This window comes from Panthera tigris, chromosome B1, assembly GCF_018350195.1.
Source record: "Panthera tigris isolate Pti1 chromosome B1, P.tigris_Pti1_mat1.1, whole genome shotgun sequence".
Lineage (NCBI taxonomy): Eukaryota > Metazoa > Chordata > Mammalia > Carnivora > Felidae > Panthera > Panthera tigris.
This window is the reverse complement of record NC_056663.1, coordinates 164,719,437-164,740,066: the sequence shown is the minus strand read 5'-3', so window position 1 is coordinate 164,740,066 and position 20,630 is coordinate 164,719,437. Positions and strand designations below refer to the sequence as shown.

Below are 20,630 nucleotides of genomic sequence, written 5' to 3'. Positions count from 1 at the left end.
CCCTCTCTATCCCCAAACCCCCTTTCCCTCACTCTATCACTGTCTCCCATTTTATCCCTTTTTCTTACAAGCCTCTCTCAAATTCCACTTTCTCTAGGAGGACTTTCACAATCTTTTTAACCAGATAAAAACTCTCTCTGATTTGATACCTTACTTTGCTTTAATCTCATGTAAGCCCATGGGATTTGTAATACTCTTTTGATGTTATATCTTTCTCTGTCTTAGAGTTATTTTCCTGTGATACAAACAAGATTGTATATCCACTGAAAATGTGAACTGTATTTCTTTAACCTTTGATCTCCTCTCTCAAACCAAATATATGTTTGAAAATTGAAATGAAAATTTGTAGGATGTGGTCACCTGACTCACAATAGATGTCAGCTGCAACATTTCCTATAACTAAATTATGGCTCTTAACCAAAGAGCGATTATCACTATTAATGACCAGATGTGTTCTGCCTCTTGTCCAAACATGATCCAGCTGGCTGCAAACACTGATTCTCTCCAAGGCCTGACCCTGTGGATGCTGAAAAACTGTGTTTATCTTTCCCCGAAAATGGCAGAAATGGATGACTTAATTCTGGGGACGTATTTAGTGGGATGTTTAACCTTCTTAAAACTGCCCTTCCTTTTGCCTTTCCCTCCTAACCCTTGCCTTGGTTTTTCTTTCAAAAGTTCATAATGCTTCTTTCCTGCATTTTCTAGCAAAGGTGAGCATGGGGACAGGTGGTTTTGAGGAGCTATGTGAGAATGGGGAGTGGACTGAATAGTGAAAATCTTTCTGGCCCAATACTGCTCACATTGGACCTTGTAAGTATGTTGAGTGTTTATGTGGGCTTGTGTGCACATATAAGCACATACAGAGTAAGTCACACATACCACATCACTTAAATGAATATCTATAGCGATGAAGTCAAGGGATTTAGCTAAATAACCAAGCATATAAATAATTGCAACTATACTATGCACAAGTGCTATTCTACTACCCAAGTATGTAAGCGTGCTAACCAATACCCAACTATGTAAATAGTTAAAACTATACTATGCTAAGTGCTCTACCTCTATTTCCATATTTAATCTTTACCACAACACTATGAATTGTTTACTATTATTATACTGTAGGACAACACTAAGAGAATCCAAAGTAACTTTTCTTCCCTCATAATTTATTATTTGTCAAGGTGAAACAGGTCAAACAGGTACACACATTACATTTAACTAATAAACTATCTAAATACCAAAATCTCCTTTACTTCCTGTTCCTATATTTCCCTCCCTGTAAATTGCTCTAAAAAAAAAAACATGAATCTTTTATGATTACATCCACTTATTGTAAATGTGTTTCTCTATGCCCTGTATTTGAAGCTTGATCAGATTTAGATTATTTTGTTGTGCTTTGGCAACACTGCTTTGTAAGTCATATCGTACACCTCTATCAGGAGACACAGAATGCCTGCTTGTCTCTGTGTTTGTGAGGTGAAGACTGGTGAGCAGATTTAGCCATTGACAACTTGATCTTATAATGGTGTAATAATGGTATAATAATCCTGTTAATTTTGTATGTAATCATATTAGTTTGCTAAGGCTGCTGTAAGAAAATACCACAACATGGGTGACAACAGAAGTCTGTAGTCTGACAGTTCTGGAGTCAGCAAGGTTGGTTCCTACTGGGGGCTGTGAGGAAAGGATCTGTTCTAGACCTCTCTCCTTGGCATGTTGGCATGACCGGTTTCTCCCTGTGTCTCTTCACATTGCCTTCTTTCCATGTGTATCTCTGTGTCCTCTTTTTTAAAGGACACTGGTCATATTGGATTAGGACCTACCCCAACGACCTCACTTTAAATTGATTACCTCCATTAAGAACCTACCTCCAAATAAGGTCACACTCTGAGGTACTGGATGTTAGAACTTCAACATATTAATGTAGGGAAACACAGTTCAGCCCATGACAAGTTTAGCAGCTACTGATAATCTTTGCCTACGCCTATTTAGACTTTGCAAACTGGTGATATTCCATCATTCCTTCTTAATTTCTTATCTAGATTTTTCTCTAAACAAGAACTTCCCCTGATCAACTGTTTGGTAATCCTGAAATAAACTTGTTGCAGGGAAGACAGGATAAATGCTTGATTGTTTCCCTTTATTTAGCAGTTTTAAAAATAACTACTTGTTTCCCTAGAATCTCCCAAACGTGACCACTGAGGTTTGACGTTTTGTTGGTTTTTTTGTGTGTGTTTATCATGAGATCATGGGTTGTGACAGGTATGTCTGTTGCAGTCCACTCCACCTGTTGTTACGTTTGACCCTCACTTTGTCTGGTCTTTGGCCACTGGCCTGGCAATCCCTTTAAGTTGGCTCCTGAGTTCTTTCAACATATGATCTCAGTAGTCATTGACAGCTTCCTTGTCTTCTGATACCTCAGCTTGTCCGTCGTCTGTCCTACAAGTAGAGGAGACACATCACAAGTTCATTTGGACATTTCTAATTCAAATTTAAAATTATAGGGCTTTTAAAAAAATTTAAAAAAAAAGACTTTAAGGGGCGCCTGGGTGGCTCAGTCGGTTAAGCGTCCGACGTCAGCTCAGGTCTCGATCTCGCGGTCTGTGAGTTCGAGCCCCGCGTCGGGCTCTGGGCTGATGGCTCGGAGCCTGGAGCCTGTTTTGGATTCTGTGTCTCCCTCTCTCTGACCCTCCCCCGTCCATGCTCTGTCTCTCTCTGTCTCAAAAATAAATAAACGTTAAAAAAAATTAAAATTATAGGGCTTTTATTCAACTTCTTTGATTTTATGTTTGTTTCTTTCATCTTTATTATAAATATTGATTCCTAATGTATAAACATGATTATTTATTTAGTTTATCCTGTTTTATATATAAAAATTATATTTATATATATAACATTTTAAAACCAACAATAATAATATTTTTTAATAAAACTACCAACATCATTGTTACTAATGATAGGATTACTAGAAACAGGTTAAGAGTTCTTTGCAGTGATTTTGCCTTTAGGGCATATCCTATTAGGGACATAGAGTAGAATTACTATTTTGAAAGTTACATTTTAAGCTTCAGTTTAGGAATAGTTCTGCACTATATGGTTAAGCCACCACTTAAAATGCATTTTGCTTTTGGTTTAGATTTTTTAAATTTGATTTAATTCTTGGGGCGCCTGGGTGGCTCAGTCGGTTAAGCCTCCGACTTCGGCTCAGGTCATGATCTCGCGGTCTGTGAGTTTGAGCCCCACGTCAGGCTCTGGGCTGATGGCTCAGAGCCTGGAGCCTGCTTCCGATTCTGTGTCTCCCTCTCTCTCTGCCCCTCCCCCGTTCATGCTCTGTCTCTCTCTGTCTCAAAAATAAATAAATGTTAAAAAAAAAATTAAAAACTAAATAAATAAATAAATTTGATTTAATTCTATTTCATAATTATATAAAACATTGACATAGTTCTAAAGTCAAACAATGAAACAAAAGAAGTATTACTTCCATTGTGGTCTCAACGCTTTCCCATTTTCTTCCCCTGTAACACTTTAATTTTCTTTAATATTTTCCTTCTATTAGACACACACGTATTGTCACCACCTTTGCCTGAATACAGCACAGTGTACCTGCTACTCTTTACCTTGGGAAGTGATTTTGCAAAGCCATCATAATTTTGAAAGCAGATTTTAACCCAAGTTTCCTCATTTCAGCCTATATTCTTAGCTCCTACACAGAGCAACGTTTCACCGTCCCGTTTAAGCTTGTCTTTCCCTGCGGGTTATTTCCGAGAAGACAGTCTTCTCTGTCTGATGCTTTCATTGCTCACCATTATCGGAATGAAAATACTTGGAGAGGGTACCCAGCATAAATGGGAATAGTTCTGCCAAGTGTGTGAGCTTTATAAAATGTACACAACTTTGTCAGGTTTTCTAACGCACAGTAATGACTCAAAATTGCAAGAGACGCTTCTAAGTTTTAGGTTTCAGAAATGAACTTAATGTTAACCAGAAACCTGTGGCCTGATAGGGATTTTGAGAACTCCCTTGCCGTATTTGCTTACCTAGCTCTACTCTGAATCGATTTTTTGATGTTCTTGATAGTGCTTGGCCGTGAGTTGTGCATGAGAATAAAATGAATGGCTACATTTATTGAATGCAAAAGAAAAACAGTTTCCCACTATTTCTTGGAGGATCATTTCATCTTCATGATAAAGTAAAGTAAAACGTAGAGGCAATTATTTTGAAAATACTGATCCAAAAAAAACCCCACCACTATTGATTTTTAAAGCAGTTTGGGGTCCTAACCGTTTCATATTAGCTCTCTACACTGATTGTACACCCTGAAAAAATTATTTCTCTCTCCTAAGGACTTTCTGTGTATAGAAGCAGTTATGATTACATTCAGGAGTCCTGGGCAGATCACACAGGGCTTACTGTGAGATATGCTGGGCAAAGATATTGTTGAGTTGATTGCAGAGAATAAATATGTGGGCTGACGCAGTGTTTGCAGAGGAAGGCTGGCTGATATTGACAAATGCATCCTGTTAAGAGAAAGAAACTTCTTACTTCAAATGGAAGAGAGAAAAAAGAGGCCATGCATAAAGAATAGGTAGTTCACTCTATTAGGAAGAATGCCTGGAGACCTTCTTTGCAATTCCAACCAAAGAGCACAGTATTGGTATTCCTCTCACACTGTAGTTGACATATTTTAGAGTTTCATCAGCGGCATACAGAGAAAGCAATCTGAAATGTTCTCCAGTGAAAGGGCCGCTATTTTTTTCTTTTCAAAGTTTTTATTTTTATTTTTAATGTTCTTTATCTACATGTGAAACTCTTTATGATTAAATGTTTGTCAGAGTCTCTTTTTTGATAAATATGGAGATGTGACTAATTCAAGTACTAAAAGACCAATTTAAATCATTATGCAATTACTATAACGATTGTTTGGCCATGTGATCTGTGGATGTGTCATTATGATTAAACCTCCTTAATGAAATTAATGTAGATGATTAAGTAAAAACGGTGACCATAAATATCTTAAAAAAGAACAGCATCTTCTGAAATTCTTCTCCTTGATTGAGTCTCTTATGGTATAATCCAAAATCTGAACTCTTAGCAAAGAAGAAAAGAATGAGAGAGAAAAATGTAAGAAGAAGAAAGAAGGAAAGAAGAGGGATGGAAGGCAGGAAGGCAGGAAGGAAGGAAGAAAAGAAGGGAAAGAAGGAAGGAAGGGGAGAACAAAAAAGGAAAGGAAAACCAAATATGTTAAAGATGTGTTCTGAATTTTAGATCCTAGTTATGGTATTAAAAACACCACACACAGTTTCCAAGAAGATGTATTAGGTTTTGACAACCTAATAAAATTTGCGAAATTTTAAAAGTAATCTTCTCCGGCACCCTCAGTTGATTCCATTAAGCCATCATTTCCATCTTCAGTATCTTAGTACCACTTGCATGAATTCTGCCATATCACCTGAAATTATTGACTCATTTTTTGCATATGTATATATGTATATCATATATACATAAATGCATATACATTTATTTTTTTTAGTGTTTTTATTTACTTTTGAGAGAAAGACAGAGCGAATGGGAGAGGGGCAGAGAGAGAGAGAGAAGGAGACACAGAATCTGAAGCAGGCTCCAGCTCTGAGCTGTCAGCACAGAGCCCGACGCGGGGCTCAAACTCACAAGCCGGGAGATCATGACTTGAGCCAAAGTCAGACACTCAACCGACTGAGTCACCCAGGCACCCCCATATATATTTTAAAGGAAACTTTTATGGCGTCTGTATGTAGAAAGCTATTATTTTAAAATAGACATTAAAGTACATCTAAGCTGGAAATTTTATTAAAATATAAAAATTCTTATCCATATTCCACCTACAATGATCTTCCCTCATTTATAGAATTGAGATAACAATATTACTTATCTAATGGGATATTATTATGGTTAAATAAGTCAATACAGTAAAGAACTTACCACATTCTCTGACACACAGTAAAGGCCTAATGAGCACTGACTTGTTCAAAAGTTTTGGCACATGTACACATGGATAATAAACATATATTGTTGACATAATAATGATCATTATCAAAATAAAGGCCTAAGTTTTTCTACTAACCTTTTGAGGTACCAAGTTAAAGCTAGCTTCCCTTTCAGGGTTTGTGTCTCAGATTATGAAATGTCCAGCCCAGAAGCACCAGCTGGCTATATTGCAATTCAGCTTCTCATTTTGAATACCAAAGGGAAGCCAGAGGATGTTCTCAAACCTAAAATCCCACCTTGGTTTGTCTATCACAGGTAATACTATGCCTGATATGTCACTTCTTTTTTTTTTTCTTTTTCTTAATTTGAGAGAGAAAGAAAGAGCATGAGCAAGGAAAAGGAGCAGAGGGAGGGAGACAGAGAATCTTAAGCATGTTCAGCACAGAGCCCGACGTGGGGCTCAATCCCATGACCCTGGGATCATGCTCTGAGTTGAAATCAAGAGTGTTGGAAACCCAACCAACTGAGCCACCCAGGCATCCCAAATCACTTCTTATTTTTAAGTATTATGATATTATAACTTTCCAGATGTGGAGTGACCAATGCAACACGATGCTTATAGATTATGCAGCATTCCGTACCATTATGAAAGAAGTAGCCTACCCTAGACCAGAACGGAAATGTCTAGAGAATTTCTGGAAGACTATATTCCATTAAAATACAAGAGAAAACATTGTCTTTAAGGAGAGATCTTTTAGAAAAATATTAACTTATTTTTTATACCAATGTAAGCAATCTCACTGGTGTTAATGACACATATTTGTGATAAACCTAATATTGCTTAATTACATCTAAAAGGAGTAATGGAACAATGAATACCATATTTCCTAGAATTAATGCATCATCCTTCAGAGTGTCACAAACCACAAAACATATTTTGGGGAAAATGTTTTCCTGCATGACCCAATTTCCCTCCTGTTTGGAAACAGGAATAAAATATTCTTGAAGAGATGAAGTTCCTTTTTCCTGGTATTGGCCATTCTTTAATTGAAAAGATAGAAATATTCAGATTGCATAGATATGGTCATGACACCTTAAGCAGTGCTCACAAGTACTGTTAGTCCAAGTCGAGCATGCTTTGTTCTTCCCAGGACATAAACGTTATATCAAAGAAGCAGCTTGTTGTCCAATGAATTAATATTCACTTTTCAATGTCTTTTAGGAAAAATTTTGGCTTATTGTTCCTAAACCTTGTTTTCTTCTCTTTAATATATACAGAGATAGTGGGGTAAAGCCAGCCTGTAATGAAACCACAAAGAGCTGAAGCTTATAGAGCTGCTGATCTATTTCCTTCTAATTGCAAAGCAGGGGTAGACACTTTGACAACAAGAACAATAACAAATAATGTAAACACAGGTTTTATTTTTTATTAAATCCTCACATTCTTACCCCTGTTTTTTGAAACTTGGAAAAAAGTAGCTTAAAGCAGAATTCTTTGCTCTTCCTACACATCAAAGGATTACTGAAGATAGAGGAATATATTGCCCTAGAATCCAAACAACTGTTTGCTTTGAAAACCCAGGTCATTATGCTTTGACAACTAAAGTGAAATCCTGAAGATTTGTGAGCACTGCTTAAGGTGTCATGACCATACCTATGCGATTTGAATATTTCTACCTTTTCAATTAAAGAATGGCCAATACCAGGAAAAAGGAACTTCATCTCTTCGAGAATATTTTATTCTCAAGCCTGATAGTCTCAGGTCCCAAGACCTGCCAGCATTTCAATGTTTTTTGAATGAGACATGAAAAGCGAGGCTTAACGGCTTCAAACTAGAAAACTGTGAGATAAAAATTAGAATTATTGATTAAGTGCCTCAAAATATGACATTGTATCTACAAGTCACTCACAGATTTAAAAAAATCATAAAACTCAAGATCATAAAAGTTATTTTTCATATTATTTTTGCTGCATTTGCTCAAGAATGCCTTAGGCTAAAAGAATGCTCAAAAAGACCCAATTCCTGCTCTCTTTACTTTGGGGTTTTCTACCAGTTCTCTTACTTCTCTTTTTGTTCTATCCTGCAGCCTGCCAGCAGATTTGTTTTAATAAAGCACCATTTCATCACACCGTTCTCTTGCTAAGGAACCTATTGATTCCCAATTACCTACCACATCAAGTCAAAGCTTTTCTCCAGACATTCATAACACTTCACAATTAGACCTACCCTTGTTACACAGCCTCATTTAAGATTTGTCCCAAAACCATGAAGCCTTACACTGCATGTGCAGGTTTCTTTTTACTTTTCCTAATTACTAGACTGATTCTTATTTCCTAGCTTCTGTCAGTGGTTCCCTTTTTTTTTAACTCATCGATGAAAATTATTTTTCCTTTCTCAGGTTCCAAGACCCAATTTAAAGATCTCCTATAACTAACTACCTTAAACCTTATAAGTCTCCCCCTCCTTCGTTGTACAGAACCTGGAACCACTTACAAGTATAGCATTTAATTATGAAATGTCTTCTCCGGTTAACTACTGTTCACTATGTTATTCTCATCTCCCCAAACACTGTAGCCTCTTTTGAGAATAGAGTCTATTTTTCATACTTCTTTTCCCACAGTGCATACCACACTCAGCATATACTAAGCAAATGGTATGCTTGCCATTTTACTTATTACTTTTAAAACTCAATCTTGGTTTTAACTATATCTCCATGACTATGAGTTTTGTGCAGATTTACTAAATTTTAAGGAGAAAGCTAATGCATTTTATGAAAATAAATCTGATATGAAAATGGAACCCTTAAATGAAAATTGTTAATTCTAATGCATAACATTCTGCTGTAGCTTATGGGCAGGGGAGCTTTTTCCTAAGAGTATAAATCATTTTAAGATATGAGGAATATATACAGTGTTATGGATCAAGTTCTTCTATTTTTATCGATGCATAAATATGTGCATAAGTGCTTTCTCTTCAAAGTAGCTCCTTCAGAAAACTATGTCCTTATTCTTCAAAGTATCTTTACAACTTCTCTTTAGAAATTTCATTTAAACCCTGGGTCACATGTTTAAATATTCAAGGTGTTGGAAATTGTTACCTTGAAGGTGATGATTAGAAATAAATAAGAGTGAAGTTGCTGGATCATAGGGTAGTTCTATGTTTAACTTTTTGAGGAAACGCCATACAGTTTTTTAAGAGTGGCTGCACCAGTTTGCATTCCCACCAACAGTGTAAAGGGTGCCCCTTTCTCCAAATCCTCACCGAGCTACTACTACTACGAGGTATTTACCCAGAGGAAACAAAAATACTAATTCCCAGGGTTACATGCACCCTGATGTTTATAGTAACATTACCAACAACAGCCAAACTATGGAAACAGCCCAGTGTCTAACAACTGATGAATGGATAAAGATGTTGTATGTATGTATGTGTGTGTGTGTGTGTGTGTATGAATATTACTCAGCCATCAAGAATAATGAAATCTTGCCATTTGCAACAACATGGATGGAGCTAGAGACTATTACACTAAGCGAAATAAGTCAGAGAAAGACAAATAACATGTTTTCACTCACACGTGGAATTTAAGAAACATAGTCAAATGAACATGGGGCAGAAAAAGAGGAAAACCAAGAGACAGACCTTAATTATAGAGAACCAACTGATAGTTACCAGAGGGGAGGTGGGTAGGGAATGGGTTAAATAAGTGATAGGGATTAAGGAGGGCACTTGCTGTGATGAATGCTGGCTGTTGTATGTAAGTGATGAACCACTAAATTCTACACCTGAAACTAATATTACACTGTATGTTAATGGAATTTAAATTAAAACTTGGTGGGGGGAGAAAAAAATAAGAGTAGGAAATAAACTTGTGAACAATATTTTTGGTCAAAAACCGATTGCGACACTCCCACGCACACAAGTTTTCCTGTATAGGTTGCTAAATAACTATAAACGCATAGTCCAAATTAAAGTAGAAAGATGCTTTTAGCTGAGGAAGCATACAAATCAAATAATTTCATATATCTTCAATGGGATCACTTTAAAGAACGTGAACACATCTATATTTATTATAACCTATTGTTCATAGACCAGAGTCAGTAGAACTATCCAACCAACTACTATCTGACCTCCATCCTATCGGGTAAGGAGAAGTATTTTCCAGCTGGCATTGTTAAAAACAAACACGGTTTAGAAATTATTGAAAATAAGATTATTAGCAAATTACAGGAGGGAGGTTAACTATTCAAAGGACATTTATTTAAATCAGTGCACTGATAGATTTGCTCATAGTTTGGATCCATGTCGTAAAAGAAATAGAGTAGTTAAGGATGACTCTAAGATTTTTGAACTGAGGAACTGGAAGAACAGAGTTGGGGAAACTGTAGACAAAATACTTTTGGGGAGAACCTAAGCTCTGTTTTGGGGGATATCATATTTGACGTGCCTGCAGACTCGCCAGTGGAGAGATTGGTTGGCAGTTCAATGCAAAAGCTTGAGATCCAGGAGGGAGATCTGAATTCAGAATCATTAGTATATAGATGGCCTTTAGAACTATGTAACTGGATGATGTCACCGAGGGAATGAACATAGACCGAATGGAGATGAGACCCACATCAGGAAAAAACAGAAGTACTCCAATATTCAGAGTTAGAAAGAGCGGGAGGGAAACCAAAAAGAACCAGCTAGTGAAAATAGAGGGAAGCCAAGAGCGTGTGGATTCCTGGAGGCCAAGTAAACAGAGTCCTTCAAGAAGGTGAGAATAATAAAGTGTTGCTGATCAGCAGAATAACGTGAGGGTATTGGAGACTTTGACATGATCCAATTGACTGCAGTGGTAGAGGAAACAGTCTAACGAGTAGATTCAAGAGAGGGAGGGAGGATTGGAATTGTAAACAACGGGCATATAAGAGTGCTGTTGAGAAAAATACATTTAAGAAGGGAAATTTCATGATTCGGAAGAGAGTAAAGAGATACTGGGGCAATGTCCTTGAATAGTCAAAAAGGTATGGGAGCTACTGCCAAAGTGGAGGCTTAGCCTTTAATAGAAGCATGAGCAGTTCTTTTATTGTTACAGGAGAGAAAGCAGAGTTAGGGGATGAACTCAGATGGAGAGCTCAATGCAGTGGTGGTATTTAATCATCCCATTTTCTCTGAGGAAAACTGAGGCATCAACAAGTTAAAAAGCTAATTTAAAATCATATCGCTGGAAAGTGACTGAGCCAGTATTTGCAATCAAGCAATCTGACTTCATGGCCTAAATGCTTAACCACTATTCTATTAGAAATACAGAGCTTAGCGCAATGTCTGGTCCTGGCTAGACTATTTTTCTCAGTCCTGGATGACACAACTTGAGAACAACATTGACAATCCAGAGAAACACGGGTGGGATGGCAAAGAACAAGGAAGTCTGTCCCTATGCGGAAAGTAAATTTCTTAAGAAGCTCTGAAGATTAACATTCCCAGATCTTTTTATCTTCAAAGCAGAGGAGATGCCACTGTAGTTGATTATTTTTTTTAAAATGTAAGCAAAACAGAAACTATGGTTTTAAGCAATATTTGAAGGAAACAGGAGGAAAATGTAGAGGGAATTAGGGAAGGAACTCATTTTACCTAGGCTGAAAATAAGCCTAGTTGCTGGAGACATATGATAACTTGCCTAAAATTTTTTTTATTTATTTTTTTTATTTATTTATTTTTTAATATATGAAATTTACTGTCAAATTGGTTTCCATACAACACCCAGTGCTCATCCCAAAAGGTGCCCTCCTCAATACCCATCACCCACCCTGCCCTCCCTCCCACCCTGCCCTCCCTCCCACCCCCCATCAACCCTCAGTTTGTTCTCAGTTTTTAACAGTCTCTTATGCTTCGCCTAAAATTTTTGAAAGTCTGCCATTTCAAAGAAAGCTTAGACTTACTCTGTGTTGCTCTTTAACAGAGGATCAACATGTGAGATTTTCAAAAAATATGTCATTCCATTTGTCTGCTTTTGTGGGCCTAAGGTGAAAAAAGTACACTATAAACATCGATCCTACATTCAAAAGTGGAATTAATGCCTTGTTACGAGTGTCTGTCCAGAGGTGGGTAGGCTGGTGGAAAAAAGAAGTTAAGCTTTAGAATCAGAAAAACCAGCCACACCATGTACTGGTTGCACGTCTTAGGAATCACTGACTCAAATTTGCTGAACCTCAGTTTCCTTGCTCATAAAATGTCTGTAGTGATATCCATCTTTCTTTCAGGTTTTCATAAGAACTAATGTGTGTGAAGTGAAAAGAAAAACATTTTTTTGCTTGTTTTTTTCTTACCCTTCTCTCACACTGACCTTTCCATTGCCAGCAATGCTTAGACAGAGCTTCGATAAGTACAAATTTATGTCAAAGATGCGACAAATAGGGTTCCCAGCCCTGAGTGTGAGGTTGATTAAGTGGGTTAACAGGTGCACGGTAACTCCATATTGTTATAGACCTAACAGAAACCTTATTCACAGAGATGAAAAGCATGGATGTTAGAGGCAGACAGTCCTTGGATATAATCAGATAATTCTCCAGTATGTCAGCTCTATGACCTTGCACATGTTAATTAACCTGTCTGTGCCACAGTTTCTTTAATGGGATCATGATATGCCAGTGGGATTCATTGTTGAGACAATTAAATGAGAAATACATCTAAAATGTATAGCAAAGTGCCTGTCAGGTAGTAAGCACTCAGTAAATGGTAGCTATTCCTATTCGTAGGGGCTGCTCTGTGAGTTAAGAGCCTGTCTCTCTAAAGTGTGACTCCGCTTCCTTGGGACGTCCTGCTGTTTTCAAGATTGAATGGAAGTCTCTTTCATGGCCCTTATAGAATCATTTGGATTACCTTTGATGGTATCTGTTCTTAACCTTTTAGAATCTCGGTAGGTTTGTTCAAACTGGACAAAGAAGAGGACTATCATTCTTAGATTTTCAGTCATTAGATTTTTGAGTCATCGGATTAGTGAGGCCAGAAAAGAATGAAGTCATTATCTTTGTGCAGGGAATTCTGTTATTGCTCATTATTTTCAAGTGTTATGTACTTTCATCTTTTGGGTCGCAGGATAATTCTGTACCAAGGAAACCATATGTGCTGAAAATATGGAGTCATTTTTATTCACCCCATATAAAAGGGGCAATGAGGAATGCCATTTTTAGATAAAGATGAAAAGTCTTTGAAGATAAGCCTCCTTTGTGTCTTTCAGCTGGAAATACACATGCCAAATGAGATGCCAAGAGATTTCATTTCTGCTAAGAGGCTTAATAAAATTAAAGGCTACAGTTGTGTGTAGCGTTTATGGTTTAATATAGAGAAAAAATATGGTATAATGAGTTTCTTTGTTACAGGTTTGACTTTCATGTTCTGTTTTTATCCCCATCTTTATTGTCAAGGAATTTAAAATGTTACTATTTCAGGCCTGTGAGAATCATGGGCCATACTCTTAAGTCATTTACGTTTTCCAAAATGGATGTTTTACTTGCTTCCAATGTTGGGAAAGACTGGAAAGGAAATAATAGTAAAATATTTAGCCTATATGGTATATTCTAAAGAAAATACAAAACTAATGTCCAGTCAGACAGGTGTGGTGCTACCAGGGTCATCTCTGGGATACCCCAGAGTCTGAAATAGTGCTGGAGAAATCTTTTGCCCATGACCTTCAGCAGCTGGAAGAACAAATTTGAGAAGGGCCACCTAAATGTTCACTACTCTATGCACTGACTCTATTCCCTGGACATCCTCCCTTTTCCTCCTTCTACTGGGAGAATCAAGAATTGGGATTGGGAATCAAACAAGCCTACACTCTGAATCATAATGCATCCACTAGGACTCTGGGATTAGTACATTAAGATAAGATCATGCATTTAAGATAAAGTTTGGAATTTAAGGGGATATTAGTCGTCTGGTCTAAGCCAGAGTCACTGATGAGCATCTGGAACACAGCAAAGGCATTCCCTCCCTGCTGTGGATCTTGTATTTTCCCTCCGTTCCAAATATTGTAGGAACAGAGTGGAAAGTCCTCTTTGTTTTAGCAGGGCTTTAGGAACAAAATCACAGGAATCAGAGGGTAACAAAAGTGGCACTATGACTCCTTCTGGAACTAGAATACCAGTCCAAGTCAATCAGTATGCCAGGCAAATGTCTGTGGCAATTCTAATGAAATTATCTGGGCCTCTGAGGTCACCAAGTCCCTGCTACTGGCATGCGCCGGCTCTCGAGAGCTGGGAGGGGCATTAGGCCCTGGTGATAACACTCACTCAGAAGTAAGACACAAGGTTCAGATGATCAGCTAGATGTCCTTGGGCAACGTTCTCAAATTATAAATCTCAGTTTTTCCTTCGAAATGAAAATAGTAGCTACTTCATGGGTTTTTTTTTTTCCCTGAGAATTAAAGGTGAAATTTAAAGTTTAGGGTGAGAATTAAAGGTTAAACAGTATAGAGCCTAGCACATTAGCAGAGATTCAACAAATACGTATTGCCATTCTTATTAGCTGGCCGATTATCTCCATCCGAAGATTCTTCGGTAGAAATTAAAGCTATAGTTTAACCATTAGCTTATCAATTAGCTCATGCATTCATTCGCTACGTCACTACAGATCCTGTTGAGAAGCCACTACACCCAAGGTGCTGTTCTAAGCGCCCTGATTTCAAACCCTTTCAAGATCACCAAACAAAAGAAAAGAAAGCTGCTGCTACCTGGGAAAGAGTGAAGCCTCTTGTTTCGAGTGTCAGCTCTATCCATCACCGGGCAGCATAGGGGACATGTTCCTGGCGACTAAATCACCTCTTGTCAATGCAGCAAATGAATAGCAACCCTCATACTGGCACTAACCACTCTGATGCTCTGAGCAATCCACTCCTCCCCATGTGGTGTTTTATATTCTCCTGAGGGTTCAGCTGCTGATCCAGCATGGTCAACATACATTTTAAGAGCGTGCTCTTTGCACAGATGCACACGGTGATAGCCCAGTAGCACAGGCATAAGCCACAGTCTCTTTTTCTGTCTAAAGCTCCTTATACAGAGAAGGAGGCTGCATGACATGCTCATGTGATCACAGATGCCACTCACCTAGTGGAGGAAATGTATTCCAGCAAAATCTGCTCCAAAGTGAATGTGTACTGTGCATAGTATTTTCCCATTGAGTTACTTAGCTAGAATTGTTTATTCTTTGGATGTAGTTAAGAGTTACATTAAAATTGAAGCAACACATAAAGATGCTATGTGTTTGAATGGAGAATAATATTTTTGATAAAATAATATTAACATTAAAACAATGATAAAAATATAAGGTACTCACATCACAAGGCAAAAATGATATGAAGCACTCTATAAAACATAATCACTTGCCTTAAAATGCTTTTCATACCACTCCTATTTAGAGAAGGCAAACCTCTAGACAGTTATTTGCCTGCTTTTGAAAATTCTCTTTGAATCAACTTAGCATTTGTAAATTGACAGTTACATGTATTTATCCTTTTGGGATTTCTCTTCACTTGAATTTTCTGATTTCTTTCTAAGTATCTTACTAAGTCTTGCATAGTTTTGGATGGAAGCTAATAATTATTGCAATAATAACCGCTACTATTTATCAGGTGATATTAACTGCCAAGCACAAATGTAATTTTAGTTAATTCTTCCATCAGTTCCAGGAGAGAGCATTATACTTTCTCTTGCAACAAGTGAGGAAACTAGAGTTCAGAGATGTTAGATAAGTTACCCATGGGAACTTTACTACTAAGTCCATGAACTTTACCAGAATAGTATTAGGCTTTGTATTGGAAGTTCTCCCCATTGTCTGTGGAAGCATCATTCCCTGGCAATCAGCTGGTATCTGCCTGAAAGACCAGAAACAAATAATTTTATTGTGTCTATATCAGCTCTTCTGTTTCTAGTTTATTAGATTATTTAACTATTGACTAGAATTTTCATTAGAGGTCATTAGGATTTTACATATTATTTATCACCCTTTTGGCAAAGCTCTTTTCATTGAGGGACATTAGCCAGCTTGTAGAATTTGTCTGCAGTCAATAACTCAAAATGAGTCTGGTCATATATGCATGTGGCAATTTCTTCAGCTTATCCCTTTAATTCATAATCCTGATTTATGTAATCTAAAACTAAGAAACAGTGTCCCAACAGGCAGTTTATATGTTATAGGTCAAACTGTCAATACCTCTGACAATCAAAAGTCTTTCTGATTTTAGGAAACTACATGAAAATAGTATTTTCTAAAGTCCACTTTATAAATGTCTGTGAATGAGACATTAGCATGGCAGCTACCACGATCTAAAATATCACTGTAATTTTGTATCATTGTACTCTATTTAATTTGTATACAAACCTTAGATAAAAATAGACATGATGGTTTTCAGTAATCCAGGGAGAAAATAGGTGTTTAATGTTAAGGATCTACTAGGTTAGAAAAGTTCCAATTAAATGTGTGATCTCTCCATCCAAGACCCCCAAAATAGCCTCCTAGAATGAAGCCAACTTCATTTATTTGATCAGCTCATCCAGAATGACCTGCCAACAATGTTCATAGCACAGGTTCACTATATGCTTAGAATCTTATTTCTTTCCAAACCCAGCAGGAATGACGACGATAAAAAACGAAACTTACAAAAAATAAATCATTCAAGAAAACAAAACAAAACAAACATTTAGTCAATCAGTTAAGGGAAGTAGTCAGTTTTTCCTGGATCCTGGATATTTCTACATCAATAGATAATAGATACTTCCTGGATATTTAAGTCAAAGATTATGCTAAGAGAAAGAAGTCAGAGAAAGACAAACACCATATGAGTTCACTCATATGTGGAATTTAAGAAACAAAACAGATGAACATGATGGGGGGAGAGAAAGAACAAACCATAAAGCAGACTCTTAACTACTGAGAACAAACTGAGGATTGCTGGAGGGGTGGTGGTCAGGGGAATGAACTACATGGGTGATGGGTACTTGTAGTGAGCACTGGATGTTGTATGTTAGTAATGAATCACTAAATCCTATACCTGAAACTGAAAAAAAAGTCAAATATAATTTACCTTTTATCTGAAGATAAATTAATTAACAGACATTGTCTCTAAACTAGCATTTTGCTTTTTTTTTTTTTTTTTTTTTTTTTTTTTTTTTTTTTTTAGGAAGTTAATACTGTCCTTAGCCTGAATAGGAGTCTGAGCAAGTCAGATATGACATGAATACCTCCAAATTTTATATAATCCGTATTTGAAATGCTAAATTTGGCCTGGTTTCACACCTAAAGATTGTATCCAGATTACTGGTGTGTTATTTTATGTATTTATGTATTTATGTATTTATTTATTTATTTATTTATTTTTACTTTAGCTTTCTTTTTAATTTTATGAAGAATTAAAAAATATTGAGAAATGATATTCTTTTAGTTTCTGGATATACACAAATTTATATTTTACAGTTATACAAATGCTGCTTGAACATAATACTTAAATTTGTCTTCTTCTAGAAAAGTCTAAAGTAAACCCATATCTCTAATCCCTTCACAAATATGACAAGATCCTCTGCTTTAACTATCCTCTGCATTTCTTCCAATTTTTATTGTCAAGAATTTTAATTACAGCTTATTTTTGAACACACAAATCTATTGTTATTGCTTTGGTATTTTAAGAATCAATACCATTGGCATTTATCAGCAGGAATTAACAATTTTTGTTGTTACTCATTCTTGTTTCTTACACTCCCCAACTTCCTTTTTATTTTATTTTTCTTCTTGCCCAAATGTTAAGCAGCAAGAGTCTGGTTCATACATCAGAAAATGTATTTGTTTCATCTGGGTTCATGAGTTAGATTTTGGGTATAGAATTCTACTTTTAAAGATATTTTTACTCAGCACTTTGAAGGTTCATCTCCACTGTCTTTTGAATTACATTACAAATTTAAAAACCCTCAGTCTTTCTATTTCATTTTAGAATTTCTGTCATTGATCCTATACCTGATTTGACTATAATGTCCTTTGATATGGGGTTTTTTTGATGATTTTTTTTTCTTTTTAAAGTTTATTCAGCATTCTGGGATATTTTATTCAAATTGAAAACTCATATATTTTATTAATTCTGGTAAGTTCCCATCTATCATATCTTCAAATATTAATTTACCACCATTCTTCATATTCTCTCCTTTTAAAAAAATTTTTTAGCTATTTAATTTTGAGAGAGAGAGTGAGCATGAGCAGGAGAGGAGCAGAGAGAGGGACAGAGAGAAGACCAAGTAGGTTCCACGCTGTCTGCACAGAGCCTAATGCAGGGCTCAATCTCAAACTGTAAGATCATGACCTGAGCCAAAAACAGGAGTGGGAGCTTAATCTATGGAGCCACCCAGCCACCCCTCCATATTCTTTCCTTTTATAGCTCCTATTAGGCTTATGTTGGAGCTTCTGGTTCTATTCTATTCATCTTTCTTAATATTTTTTATAATTTTAATATTATATACTGAATTCTAGGGCATTACATCATTAACTTTTTAATTCAATACTCCAGTCTTCAGTTGTGTCCAGGGTACCACTTGGCTTATCATTTGGGACTTTTATTTCAACGGGCATATGTTTAATTTCCATGTTTTCTAATGGATTTTTTATAACCACCTAAATAATTTTATAATTTTATAATTTTATTTATGCTTTTTACTCTTTTATCTACTTAGGAATATTAATTACACGTAAACTGAAGTCCTTTCACATTGCAGTAGAACCCAGTGGCTGGGAATAGGAACATTGCAGTTGGATGCGGGAGTTGTAATTCTGGCTCCATAACTTCTTACCTTCCCGCTCTTGAGCAGTTACTTAATATCCCCATCTTTCACTTTCCTCACCCACAAGAGGTGGAAAATACCAGTATCTATCTCATAGTGTTTTTAGACCAATAATGGGATATATATGTAAAGCATTTAGTATAGTGCTTGGTACCTAATTAGTGTTCATGAATAGCTGCTATTGTGGTTGCTGTTATTATGATTATAATTACTATTTGCCCAAGTGTAAGATTTCAGAGTATTTATCTCCTCTGCGTATCAGGTAAATTTTACTTATTATCTCATCTTCCAAGGGAGATTACTCCTGCAAGCATCCTGGGTTTTAGTGACCTCACAGTAAGGCTGCCTTGTGAAAGCTTCAGCCCCAAATTTATAGAGGAAAGTGACTATACCCATATGTTGCCTCAGACTACTTAGTTCAGAGGTCTGACTCTGATAGTATGGCCAGTGTTCCACCCTGTTTCTCAGTAGTAGTTTGAGCCCCCATACTTGCTCAGACCATATGAGTAGAGGCACTGGTCATTTTGACCCCAAAAGTGAGTGATCTTGTGTTAGTAGCTAAAAGGACTTGTTCATGGCAACATGTGAGAAATTTCATAGGATATCACAGAAATTGCAAGGGAGATTTCTAGAATACGTTTTTGTTTATTTTGTGTGTGTGTGTGTGTGTGTGTGTGTGTGTGTGTTGGAGGGGAAATCATAATCATATATGCTATTGATTACTATTAATGCAATACTTTTTCAACTCCAGGATGATATGATGCAGCAAAGCATGTTGTGGTTTCACACGACAGAAAATAAAGCATGACATTCAGATTTTTCACATAAAGAATTAGAAATATTTTCTTTAATAGTTTTTCTAAATTTATTTATTTACTTTGAGAGAGATAGAAAGAAAGAGAGTGCAAGCAGGGAAGGGTCAGAGAGAGAGAGAGAGAAGGAGAGAATCCCAAGCAGGCTTCATGCTGTCAGTGCAGAGCCTGGAGCTGGGCTCAATCCCACAAACTTTGAGATCATAACCTGAGCCGAAATCAAGAGTCAGACACAACTGACTGAGCCACCAAGGTACGCCCCAGAAATATTTCCTAATGTTTTTAATTGATGTGCAAATATTCTGTAGAATCTTGTTTACTGAGGGGTAATAATCATGTTTTATATCGTTCCCTTGATGTTTAGAAAGGAAGACATTTTGCTTCTTAAGTGCATGGGAACATTATTTGACTCAGAAGACAAAATCTTAGGGGCGCCTGGGTGGCTCAGTCGGTTAAGCATCCTACTTCGGCTCAGGTCATGATCTCACAGTTCGTGGGTTCGAGCCCTGTGTCGGGCTCTGTGCCGACAGCTCACAGCCTGGAGCCTGCTTCAGATTCTGTGTCTTTCTCTGTCTCTGCCCCTCCCCTGCTTGCATTCTGTCCCTCTTCCTCTCAAAAATAAATAAACATTAAAAAAATTTTTTAAGAGGATAAAATCTTATTTCATGGCACAGTGAATAGATGTAATGTGGAATTTTGTTATAATTCTCTGGTCCTTGTTTGTTAAACTTTTAATGTTCTACCTTGTACACGATATAAAAATTGACACAAAGAATTAAGTTGATTCTTTTCGTCTATATTCCCTGACCAGATTTAAGTCAGGAATAGGGAGTGATTAAATAATGATGATTAAATAAAAGTAAATATGTTGCCTTAATATCTGTAAAATAACATCTAAGTTTATATTTATGAAAGGACTCCTCTGCCAGTGCTATAGCAGGTGCAAACTCGTATTACAGTTCAGAGATTTTTACATATTGCTTTTAGGAGTAAAACCTCAGCTTATATAGCAAACCAAAAAATAAATTCCAAAGAATCTACGATTTTTATTATGTCTGA

The 20,630-nt window shown here is 36.7% G+C and overlaps 1 protein-coding gene and 1 long non-coding RNA gene across 3 annotated transcripts in view; one reads left to right on the top strand and one right to left on the bottom strand.

Annotated features, from left to right (window-relative positions):
- Positions 1-20,630, top strand: part of GABRB1 (gamma-aminobutyric acid type A receptor subunit beta1) — a 373,556-nt gene that overhangs the window by 142,943 nt on the left and 209,983 nt on the right. The gene's annotated exons all lie outside the window — the stretch shown is intronic.
- Positions 2,145-5,999, bottom strand: LOC122238045. Its single transcript, XR_006217023.1, has 3 exons — positions 5,959-5,999; positions 4,411-4,517; positions 2,145-2,439 (listed from the first exon to the last, which is right to left on the bottom strand). It is a non-coding gene; the product is annotated as an uncharacterized LOC122238045 (long non-coding RNA).